General features: G+C 47.9%; 1 long non-coding RNA gene across 1 annotated transcript; it reads right to left on the reverse strand.

Moving 5' to 3' along the window:
* Positions 1-485: 485 nt before the first annotated feature.
* On the reverse strand, positions 486-11,415 carry LOC311596240. Its single transcript, XR_014778788.1, has 4 exons — positions 11,336-11,415; positions 10,323-10,439; positions 5,247-5,353; positions 486-515 (listed from the first exon to the last, which is right to left on the reverse strand). It is a non-coding gene; the product is annotated as an uncharacterized lncRNA (long non-coding RNA).
* Between the last annotated feature and the right edge of the window lie 227 nt (positions 11,416-11,642).

Genomic DNA, 11,642 nt, shown 5'->3' on the forward strand with positions numbered 1-11,642 from the left:
ATTCAAACATCCCTTCCTTAGCACAGGCTTTGTGGTTGACCAGATAGCTGTGGTAATCATTTCTAAGGTAGATTCTTGCAAGCATTTCCTTTTCTGAGAGAGGAAGGAGGGGCTTTAACAATCCAGTAGAGCTCAGAACATTTAAGTAAAACCTTAACTCTAGTTCTCCGTAATCCTATAGTTTCTAGGTAAGGATGGTTATTAGGCTATTGTGATGCAGAGTAGGAATTTCACTTCCATTAGATCAAAAATAAAGATACATATTCCTCATAGATAGATAGATAGATAGATTGATAGATAGATAGATAGATTTTCTTCAGCAGTTGTCAATCCCATCATCCTAACAGGATCCAGAAACACTATTTCAGATTCTTTTACTGTCACTGTGACAAAATTATCCTGACAAAAGAGACATAAGGAAAAATGGATTTATTTTAGCTCACAGCTCAAGGCACAGTCTACCAGGGCAGCAAAGTCAAGGCAGCAGGAGCTTGGAGCATCTGGTCCCATCACATCTGTGGTCAAAAGAACAGGGTGGTGAATGCATACACATCAGTGCTCAGCTCCCTTTCTCCATGCATACAGTCCAAGATAGGTCCTAGCAGGGAATGGTGGCAGCTCAGGGGGCGTGCCTTTGCAAGTCAATCAACATAACCAAATAGTCTCCCACAGGCATGCCCAAAGACCAATCTCCTAGATGATTCTAGAGTTTGTCAGGTTGACAATTAATATTTAACCAACACAAGCACCTAAGCACCACTATGCCTGTTCGGGAGGACGTTTCTAGACTGTATTCACTGAGGTAAAAGACCCACCCTCGTTGTGAGCAGCACCATCCTTTAGGCTTGGGCCCTGGATGGGATAAAAGGGAAAAGCTTAGCTGAGTGCCAGCTTTCACCTCTCTCTGCTTCCTGACTGGAGGCAATGTGACCTGCTGCCTCGCATTCCAGCCAGTATGGACTGTGTCTCTTCTTTATATAAATAAAACAAAGCTTCCTTTTTTTTTAAAAAAAGGATTTATTTATTTATTATTTATATAATATTCTGCCTGCTTGTGTGCCTGTATGCCAGAAGAGGATAACAGATCTCATTATAGATGGTTGTGAACCACCATGTGGTTGCTGGGAACTGAACTCAGGACCTGTGGAAGAACAGACAGTGCTCTTAACCTCTGAGCCATCTCTCCAGCCCCACAGCTTCCATTTCTTAAGTCGCCTTTTGTCAGGTATCTTGTCACAGCAGCAGGAAGAGTAACTGACACATACGTACACCCTTGCACTGATGGGCTCAGGCGCCTACAGTCGCCATGCCTAGAAGGGCTCTTACTCCATGTGGGTGAAGTCAGCTACCTGGTTGGCCTGTCTGTGTAGTTCTGCGCTCCTAGAAAGGCACATGGTGGCTTACACTCTGCTTTACATAGACAACTGTCCTAAATCCTTTTCTGTGAGCCATGCCTGTGGCACTGACAATTCTCTGTCCAATGGCCTTATGTGATTTAGCCAGAAAAGAAAAGGCCGGTAGCCTTGGTAATGAAGAGCCTAGGGTTTCTGCAACATGGTTCCCTGAAAGACAACAGTAAAGGCTGGCTGGGCTTGGGGTGGGGAGGGGGAACTGAGACCCTGGCCCCTGCCATATGCTGAGAAGTAAAACGTAATGACCATCAGGTGGGAAACATCAGAACTGTTCTTTAAAGCTGCCTGCCCTTGGTTTCCTATGGTCAAGATCAAACAGTAATCAAATGCAACTTGGGGAGCAAAGGGTTTATTTCAGCTTACAACTCCCAGGCCCCACACCATCATTGAGAGACGTCAGGGAAGGGATCTGGAGGCAGTAACTGAAACAGAGACCACGGAGGAGCACTGCTTACTGGCTTGATCCCCATAGTTTGCTCAGCTGCTTTTTTGTAATCATCAGGTCCAGTGTGCCCGGGCCACTTTCACATCAATAATTAATCAAGAAAATGCCCCCACCAGCTTGCTTACAGCGCCGCCCCCAATCTGATGGGGGCTATTTCTCAATTGAGGACCTGTGCCAGGGGCAGGCTATCATCTTCAAAGGCAGACCCATTGACCCACCTCTACCCACCAGCCCTCCTGAAGCTTCCTAATAGAGTACCACAAACTAGGGACCAGGTGTCCAAACACACTAGCTTATGGGGCATATCTCAAATTAAATCATGGCAGACTCCTAACTTTTATTTCAGCCATGGCCTCTATATACTTTATGAAGCTTGATCTTGTGGCCATCAGGCGAGGTGGGCCATATGACATTTTTTTTTTTCAGACAGGAGGACAGTCTCAGAGAGCTTCCAAAACTTATAGCTGTCCTTTGTAATCAGGCATCTTATGGATGCTTGGTCAGTGGTTTTCTTGTTGTTGCTGCTGTTGTTGTTTTGGTTTGGGTATTTGTTTTTGCTTTTGTTGTGTGTATGTGTGGTTTCTTCTTCTTCTTCTTCTTCTTCTTCTTCTTCTTCTTCTTCTTCTTCTTCTTCTTCTTCTTCTTCTTCTTCTTCTTCCTCTTCTTCTTCTTCTTCTTCTTCTTCTTTCCCCAAGACAGGGTTTCTCTATGTTATCTTGGCTAGCCTGGACTTGCTTTGTAGACCAGGCTGGCCTTGAACTCACAGTGATCCGCCTGCCTCTGCCTCCCAAGTGCTGGGATTAAAGGCGTGCGCCACCACACCTGGGCTTGGCCAGTGTTTATTTACCCTCTCCCTACCTGGCTTTGCTTTATTGCTGTGTTCCATCTAGATTCCCTCCCACCGAGAGCTGTGACAGGAACCCAGAGCCTGCCCCACACACAGCACAACACAGAGGGTGTTCTGTGGCGGGCCCAAGCTCCACATGACCAGTATTACCAAATACTCTCCCACCCATTTCTTGCCAGGTCTGGTCCAGCACCCTCTCCGTCGTCTACTTTCCCAGAATTGTCAGGAACTGGCGGAAGAGGTTTCTCCCCAGCGCTGCCCACAGCCCGGGAATGCATAATGAAGTCACCAGCCTGAGAGAGAAAAGGCCTCTGTCTCCCTGGGCGATGGGGCTTCAGCCCCAGGACATGCATTGTATGGCTCCGGGGCCTCAAAGATAAAGTCGTGACTGTGTTGGGGCATGTCATCTGGCCTGGTAGCTCTGAGCCAGGACATTTCACTTCCTCTCTGTAGAGTTCCCGCACAGCCTTCTGAATGGTTCCCCCGGCTGCGTGGCCACTCGATGACCTTTCTCCCACCATGATGTGAGCCACCCAGAATGAAAAGCCCTGATTTACATACCCTCCCTTAGAGCCCCCTCAGCCCCAGCGTGCAAACTGCCTTGTGACAGGGTGTCTGCTGGGGACAGAGAGGCTCCTGGAAGCTGTACTGACACCCACAGTGGCTGTCACTTCAGGACACGATGACATAGTCTTGCCTGCAGTGGGTCCAAAGCACGGCTCTGTCTCTTCCTCTGCTGGGAAGCAGAGCTGTGACACCTCCACTTCCCGCCCCCTCCCCAGTTGGGATTTTGGCCACACTCTACACCAAGGAGGCAAATGACCAGGAGCTGCTAGGGCTTGAGTGTGTCTCCCAGCATCCACCTGTTGGAGCAAATCCCCCATGCAACAGTGTTAAGAAGCTGGGCTTTTAAGTGGTGATTAAGTGATTAGGGAGAAATTTATATAGTTATCGAGGGAGTCGGGTAGTTATGGCAAGAGTAGACTTCTGGGTGACTCTGGCTCCTCTCTCTTGGGCATCCTCTCTCACCTATCCACCATCCACCATGCGATGGCACAGCACAATCATGCTTGCTAGAAGCCAGAACTAAGTTCTAAAGACTATATAACCTTGTATTTGCTCCAGACCTTCGTCTGGGTGATGCTATTTATTATAATAGCAGACAGTAGACTGGGGCAGAGGTAATGTCCTGTCTACCAAACAAAGCCTGAGTAAGGATGATGTCAGCTATGGGGTTCAAATAGAGCAGGTATCAGGTACCGGCCGAAAAACGCTGAGGAGCCACAGACCAAAACAATGAATGCTAAGTCCAGCTGCAGGGAGTGTTGTCGCTACGGCTCAGGGCAACTGCGGGGGTCACAGATACCCCAGCCCTTCTCCTACCTGTCCTCTGGGCTTCTGCCAAACCCACTCTGAAGCCAACTGAAAATGGGGCCCAAGCATTGTGGTTTGAACGTGAAGTGTCCCTCACAGCCACATGTGTTTGAGTACTTGGTCTGCAGATGATGGAGATGTTGGGGGAAATGTGGTGGTGTGGAAAAGAACGGCCCCTGCAGGATCATATGTTTGAATACTTGGTCACCAGTTGGTGGAACTGTCTAGGAAGGATTAGGAGGAGTGACCTTGGGGAGGTGTGTCACTGGGGTTGAGTTTAGGCTCTGTTTCTTAACAATTAAACGTTATTATACAACCCAACTAGCTTACACAAGAGGGAAAAAAGAGTGAACCTTCGGGTATCCATTCCACGGGATGGGTCCCTAGCTGTTTCAGGCCTATGTGCTGGTCCAGCCTGTTCGCTGATCCTCCTTCTGATCCATGTGCACTTCAGCCTGGTCTGAATCTGCTGCTGCTCTCTCCTCTCTGCCTGTCTGTCTCAAGTGCCAAGGGCGGTCTCCTTCTCCCATTGAGGGTTGATTAGAAAAACAATAGTCCAGGTGGAGTCCCAGGTCAGCTTCCTGAATTCCAGGCCCAGGATGGCTCCACCCAGTCTATCTCAAGGTTAATGTAAGGGAGTATCCATGGTGTGTCCAAGGGTAAAGCCCGCCAAGATTGCTTTCACCTGTGACAAAGCTTACAGTCTTTCCCACAGTCAAAAGCCTACCATTTCCAAATAGCGTTCCCGCTCTCTCCCTCCCTCCCTCCCTCCCTCCCTCCTTCTCTCTCTCTCCCTCCGTCCCTCCCTCCCTCCCTCCCTCCCTCCCTCCCTTTCTCCCCCTCCTTCCTCTCTCCCTCCCTCTCTCTATCCCTCCTGCTTGTGGATCACAATATAAGCTCTCAGCTTCAGCCGCCATGTTCCCTGCCATTATGGTCATGGAATTACTTCTAGAAATGTAAGCCCCCAGTACATTCTTTCTTCTGTAAGGTGCCTTGGTCGTGGTTTCTCAGCACAGCAATACAAGAAAGTCGTGGAACCCTTAGGAGGTGGAGTCTTGCTGCAGGAAGTGGGTCACAGGGAGGGAGAGCCTTGAAGTTTTAAAGGCCAGTTCCACTTCCTGTCCACTTCCTGTGTCTTGATGTGCCCCTAGCATGACCAGCCACCTACCTCGTCCTGCTGCTGAGATATCTTCCCCACAGTGATGGACTGTCTTTCCTCAAGCTGTAAGTCAAGCCCTTCTTCCCTGAAATTGTTTCTTGTCAAACATGTGGTCACTGCAACAATAAAAGCAATGAGTACGCCAAGAGATGAGATTCCTAGAGTTGCCTTGGAAGACAGAGGGGACAGAGAAGGAGAGGGGAGGGTCAAGTGCCCTGTTACCTTCTAGCCTAGCTGTGACACCAAGAAGCTTCACCTCCATGAGCTGTTTTCCCTTTCCATTTCTTTCCTGCAGATTTTTGCTTTTCTCACTCGAAAATGAGCTGAAGAACTGAAATCTGTTTGTTAAAAAAAAAAAAGTCCTCTCTTATTTCATCTTCAGTAATCTGAATGTAGGTTTTTAAATGTAGACACGGAATAGAAATAGGGATGTGTCATATATATCCAACACAGCACCAAGCCATATGTGTGTTTTCTGTAAACACATGAGATACTGCGAAGATGCAGCTTTCCCACAGTCCTGTGTATAAATCCGGCTGGGTCCCTCCGTATGTATCTTTCAAAGCTGACTTCAGCATCGTGTTCCAGCATTTGGTTGCAGCAGGTGCCTCTGTGAAGTAGAGGGCCGCGATGCTCAAGTTCCCCTGGTAGTTTCCATGGACAGGTATCTCCGTAACAAGAAGGGAGTCTGTGAAGAAAGCCCCATTTGGAAGTGGCAGACTTAACTCCTGATGCGTTGGAAACCTCCTGAGAGACAAGACAGGCGAATGTCACACCAGGAAGAGTGGCGTGAAGCACAGGGTAGTAGCAGCAGTGGCATGTGCCTCCCAGAGGGAGAAAAGGAAGACTGTCAGCCCAGTCCTGGAGATGGCTGCGGAACACAAGACCCACTAGCACAACTCTTTATATCTGTGCCACCATGTCTAATGCCTCTGGACAGAAAGAGACAGCTAATAATAATACCACGACACACTGTAGAGTATAACAGACACCTTCTCTCTGTCATGTGAGTTTCTCAAAGAATTGGTAGCTTTTGCCCGTGCTAGGTCACCTTAGCCCTGGGACACTGGGGCATCTTTCCATCCATCACTGCAAAAACACTGTGTTCACACTGCCCCCACCCAGCAGGTATTTCTCTGCTACAAACCCAGAGGTGTTTAACCTTTGAGTTTTTCCTCCAAGAAGATCAAAGTAAGCAAAAATCAGAGGTCTACACTCGGTACCGACCACAAAGTGTGTATGTCGGGGGGCGGGGCGGCATACCGTATACATATCTCCTGGGATAACTGGTGATGGCATCCAAACAAGACAAAGTCCTGCAGATGCAGTTGGCTGGGGCACAGGTGTTTCTGCGGCAGGAGGGACAGGGCAGTAAGCAGTGTGGTCCAGCCAGGGCTTCTCATTCACAGGGGACTTCAGTCAGGTCCACTCCATCTTCAGGCCTGCTGTTAGCCAGCCTTGACATGTACTGAGCTGTCATTCAACCCCTTGTGTTGGTTCACACGCCAGCATCTGCGCTCTCTCCTCTTTGCTTCAGCATCCCCATCTCCCTCCATCTCCAGCGAACTCAGAAATATCTACTGGATACAAACTAGAGACCCCAAGTAAATGGCACGAAGAAAGAAACTGGGTAGGATAGTTGCCCAAAACCCTGTCTCAGAGCCACTTTGTGATATGTGGGAATTACGAATTTTCTCAGTAGTGTGGTGGACTTCCATGAACAAATCTGTTGTTTCCCAGATGGTACCACTGGCCACTTTGTTTTCCCCAAATGGCTTTGAGGCAAGTTGTTTTCAGCTGCGTGGCTTACTCCAAAGTCCCTGAGCCAGACCTTAGCATCACTTTATGCCACACCTTCACCTGGAAGACAGCCGTCTCCACCATCTTCCTATGACTAGCTACACATTGGGGAAACCTCACAATTTTCAGGAAAATCAGGGAGCCCCGGGGTAAGATGTCAATAATGTCTCAGTGACCCCCCCCCCCACTATCAGGAAGGGTATATAAAAAACTCAGCTGACAGCTGATTCTGTGCCACAGGAACCAGTTGATGACAAAAGCCAACCTTGTGAGCTGCCTCACGCTTGCTTTACACTTCCACATTACAGTCACAACCTGAACTAATTAGAACACCAGACTCTGTGTGAATAACTCAGGCTCCAGTGTCCAAGATTCACCCCAGAATCCACAGTCTTCTGGGCTCCTCCAAAGGCCTGGGATCGTGTGGCAGGGCTGGAGTTCCCAAAGAAAGCCCAGGAGAGGCTACGGGGAAACTGCAGGCCAGCTGCAGCAGAAGATGCCAGCATTTTGGAGATGCCAGTACAGTGGGATGACCACCAAAACAAAACAAACAAACAAAAAACAATGGCAACAGCAGTGGAGTGGAGGCCACCAGAGCCTGGAAGACAAGCTGTGTGTGCTGAGAGGGCGGAGCGCACTGTCCATGAATATTTGAGTAGCTTCGTAATTGGATGCTTTCAGCTGTTAGCAGAAGTTTTCTACCTCGCACCAATTTCTTTTTCAGAGCAAGGTGAGTGCAATGGGAAGATCTGTCTTAGCCAGGATTTCTGTTGCTGGGACAAAACACCGTGATTGAAAGCAACTTGGGGAGGAAAGGGCTTACACTTCCTCATCACAGGGAAGCCAGGGCAGGAACCTGGAGGCAGGAGCTGATGCAGAGGCCACAGGGCAGTGTTGCTTACTGCCTTGTTCCTTCTGGCTCCTTCAGTCTGATACATATCCATCCATCCCAGGACCACCAGGCCAGAGGTAGTCTTACCCGTAATCAGTTGTCTCCCCCAATCAATCACTAATTAAGAAAAATGCCTTATGGCTGAATCTTATAGAGGCATTTTCTCAATTGAGGCTCCCTCCTTCACAGTGACTCTAGCTTGTGTCAAGTTGATGTAAGATTAGTCAGCGCACCATCTCTGGGGGTCACTCATGGATGTGGGTCCCAGACCTACAGCCAGTAGTAAGAGTGGGAGAAATATGTCATCTTTCACTCCCTGTACTCCTTTGGTCTTTCCTTTACTCCTTCTCTATTCCTCTGTTGCTGTATTTACCTTGTAGGATGGTAGTGACATGTAATCTGTCAGTGCATGCCCTGGGTCATGCTCCGTGTCACCATGCTTCACAGGGTGCTGTGTCTATTGCACCCATGCATGGCCCAACCCCTCTCATAGGATTTCTAGGAAATCAAACAGGGTCCTGATGCACTAAACCTGAACTTCCTCCTGGATGGCTTCCAATCAGAAGGAAAGAATGCTCTCTTGCCCTTTGAGGGGGATGGCGCTGCCTTCCGCCCATCCATCACTGCTCAGCGCATTCTATTAGAAACTTCTGTTCCCTGGCAACCAGCTAGCAACAGAAGCCTCTCTGAAAATGTTTTTTATAAGACTTTCCAAAAAATTGTTTTCTAAAGGACTTTTCTTCCTTTCCAACATTTTTACCCTAAGGAAATAATTTCTCTTTATTGCCTTTCCTGATCACGAATGTAATACGAACTTGCTTCAGAAAAGCAGAGCAATAAAGAGATACAGGAAGCGAAGCCTCCTGGTGGAGAGTGCTCTCTCCCAGCACAGCCTTCACTAGCCCAGGGAAACTCTCCCTACAAACACTGCATTTGGAGGAAGGGGCCATTTGCTTTTAGATTCCTAGAACAGAGCGTGTTACTTTCATGGACAAGCCTAACAAAACGTGGATGGGTCGGTGTGCAAAGCACTTGCCGTATAAGCTTGGAGACGTGAGTTTCGTCCCTGTGACCCAGTGCAAGCACCAACAGGCTACATGTCACTACCATCCTACAGGGTAAAATACAGAGAAGGAAACTGGATAGAGGATGCACATAGAGGTGGAAGGAAACAAACAATTTCACAGAGTTGTCCTCTGACCTCCACACATGTGCCCTGACACAAAGGTCCTGCGCAGAGAAATAAGATGACAGCAACACCCTTCCTTTCTCTAGGGCACTTGCTCCCTGCACCCGCCCAAGTTTAGATTGGCAGGTTGCAGCCTTGGTCTCCTTTCATTTGTAGACATAAATGGTTCTTTTATCCTGAATTCCAATTTTACAAATGTCAAGGTTTGAATAGTAATGGCCTCCTTAGGCTCATACGTTTGAACGCTTGGCTCCCAATTGGTGGAACTGTTTAGGAAGGATTCGGAGGCGTGGCCTTGCTGGAGGAGGGGTGTCACTGGAAGTGGGCTTTGAGGCCTCAGAAACCCATGCCATTCCAAGTTAGCTCTCTCTGCCTCATGCTTGTGGATTAAATGTCAACTCTCAGCTACTTCTTTCTCCATTGCATGCCAGCCTGCCTGCTGCCATGTTCCCCACCATGACGTTCATGGGCTCTAACCCCCTAGAACCATCAACCCCAGATTAAATGCTTTCTTGTACAAGTTGCCTAGGTCATGGCACCCTTCACAGCAATAGAAAAGTAATAAGAGAGGGTCTTAGTTTGGGTTTTATGGCTGTGAAGAGACACCATGACCACCGCAACTCTTGTAAAGGAAAACATTTAATTAGGGTAGGCTTACAGCTCAGAGGTTTAGTCCATTATCATCATGGTGGGAAACATGGCAGCGTGCAGGCAGACATGGCGCTGGAGGAGCTGAGAGTTCTACATCAGGATCTTCAGGCAGCAGGAGGAGACTGTGTCCCAACACTGGGTGTAGCTTGCATGTATATAAGATCTCAAAGCTCACCCCCACAGTGATACACCTCCTCCAACAAGACCACACCTACTCCAAAAGGGCCACACCTCCTGATAGTGCCACTCCCTATGGGCCACGCCTTCAAACACATGAGTCAATAGGGCCATGCCTAGTCAAACCACAACAGACAGCATCCTCCAAAAATTCTACTTAATGAGAATGGGTGGGACTGAGAATGATGAGCGACTACAGCATCTTGAGAAAGCTACTGTTTCCAACACCAGAAGCCTTGTTCTGGTGTGACTTAAAGGTATGAACTCAAAGGACCATGGTGACATGAGGGCTGGGGGGGAGACAACTCAGCAGGTGAAGGTGAAGTATTCACTGCATATGCAGAAGGGCCTGTGTGTGCAGATCCCCAACACTTACGTAAAAGCTGTGCTCATCTGTCATGTCAGCACTAGAGGGCAAAGAAGAACAGACTCTTGGGGCTCACTGGTCAGCCAGTCCAGACAAATTCATGTGCTCTAAACTCAGTGAGAAGCCCTGTCTCAAAGTAAAACGGTGGGGAGAAATTGAACAAGACAATTATAAATCTCTGGCCTTCGCATGTCATCAGGCAAACACACACACACACACACACACACACACACACACACACACGCACATCCCACTCCCCTCCAACACACATGCACATACATGTGCAGGATGGCATGGCTCCTCAGCAAGCACAGTGGCACACAATGAATTGGGTTCTTCTACATTCGAAGGCCCTCAGTGATGCTCCTCACGCCTTAGGTTAAAACAGATGCAATTAAAGCTAGCTGGAAAATGAGTCCCCTCTACCTCGAGTGCATCCTCATGGTCCAAAGCCTATCTCTTTCTACCTATAGAAAGCCAGGGCTTCTAGAATTCCTTATCAATGCCCTAGGGAAATGTGCATATGAATATATCTGAATGTTGAGGTCTGGCCTCTGAGGTCTTAGAAAAGTTGAGGATCTGAATTCCAGTTCTTCACCTGTTTGCCTGCATTCTTACATCTACTTGTTCAGTCAATAAATAGGATTAAAAATCAATTCTTGCTCAGGCCCTGGGCTTTGAATATTCAAAGAGGAATTTAAAAAGACAAGTGAACAAACAAGAAACGCAGGCTGTGACCTCTGGGTGCTGAAGTCACAAAAGCAACAGGCATTTGCTAAAACCATCCACACAGTTAAAGAAAGCAAACTTCCTGCAAACTTACCAAGGGACATTTTCCCACTAGTTACAAATTCGTCCTCACCCTGCCCAGTTAGTAACTTAAAAAAAAAAAAAGGAAAAAAAAGGGGGGGCTAGATATGTTCAGCTGATAGGGTGCTTGCCTAGCAGATGGGAAGTTCTGACTTTGATCCCCAGCACAGCTCAAAACAGGAATGGCTCACACCTGTAATCCAAGAACTCACCAGGTGGTGGCAAGAGGATTTGAAGTTCAAGTTCATCCCACTCAATGAGTTTGAAGTCAGCATGGGCTGCACAAGGCCCTGTCAAAAGAAATAAAGAAGTGGGGGAGGGTTAAAAAAAAAAAAAAAAGGAAGTCTCAGACCCCAGAATTATAAACCAAAATGAATTCTTTCTCCCTTAAGTTGCTTTTGTTAGGGTATTTTATCATGGCAAAGGAAAAGCAACTAATGCAGCCACTCTCAGCTCAACCATGTCTGCAGGGACCTAATTTACAAAAAAACTCACATTGTCAGATTCCAGTGGACTTGA

Source organism: Acomys minous, assembly GCF_964271855.1.
Source record: "Acomys minous genome assembly, chromosome: 4".
Taxonomy (NCBI): Eukaryota; Metazoa; Chordata; class Mammalia; order Rodentia; family Muridae; genus Acomys; species Acomys minous.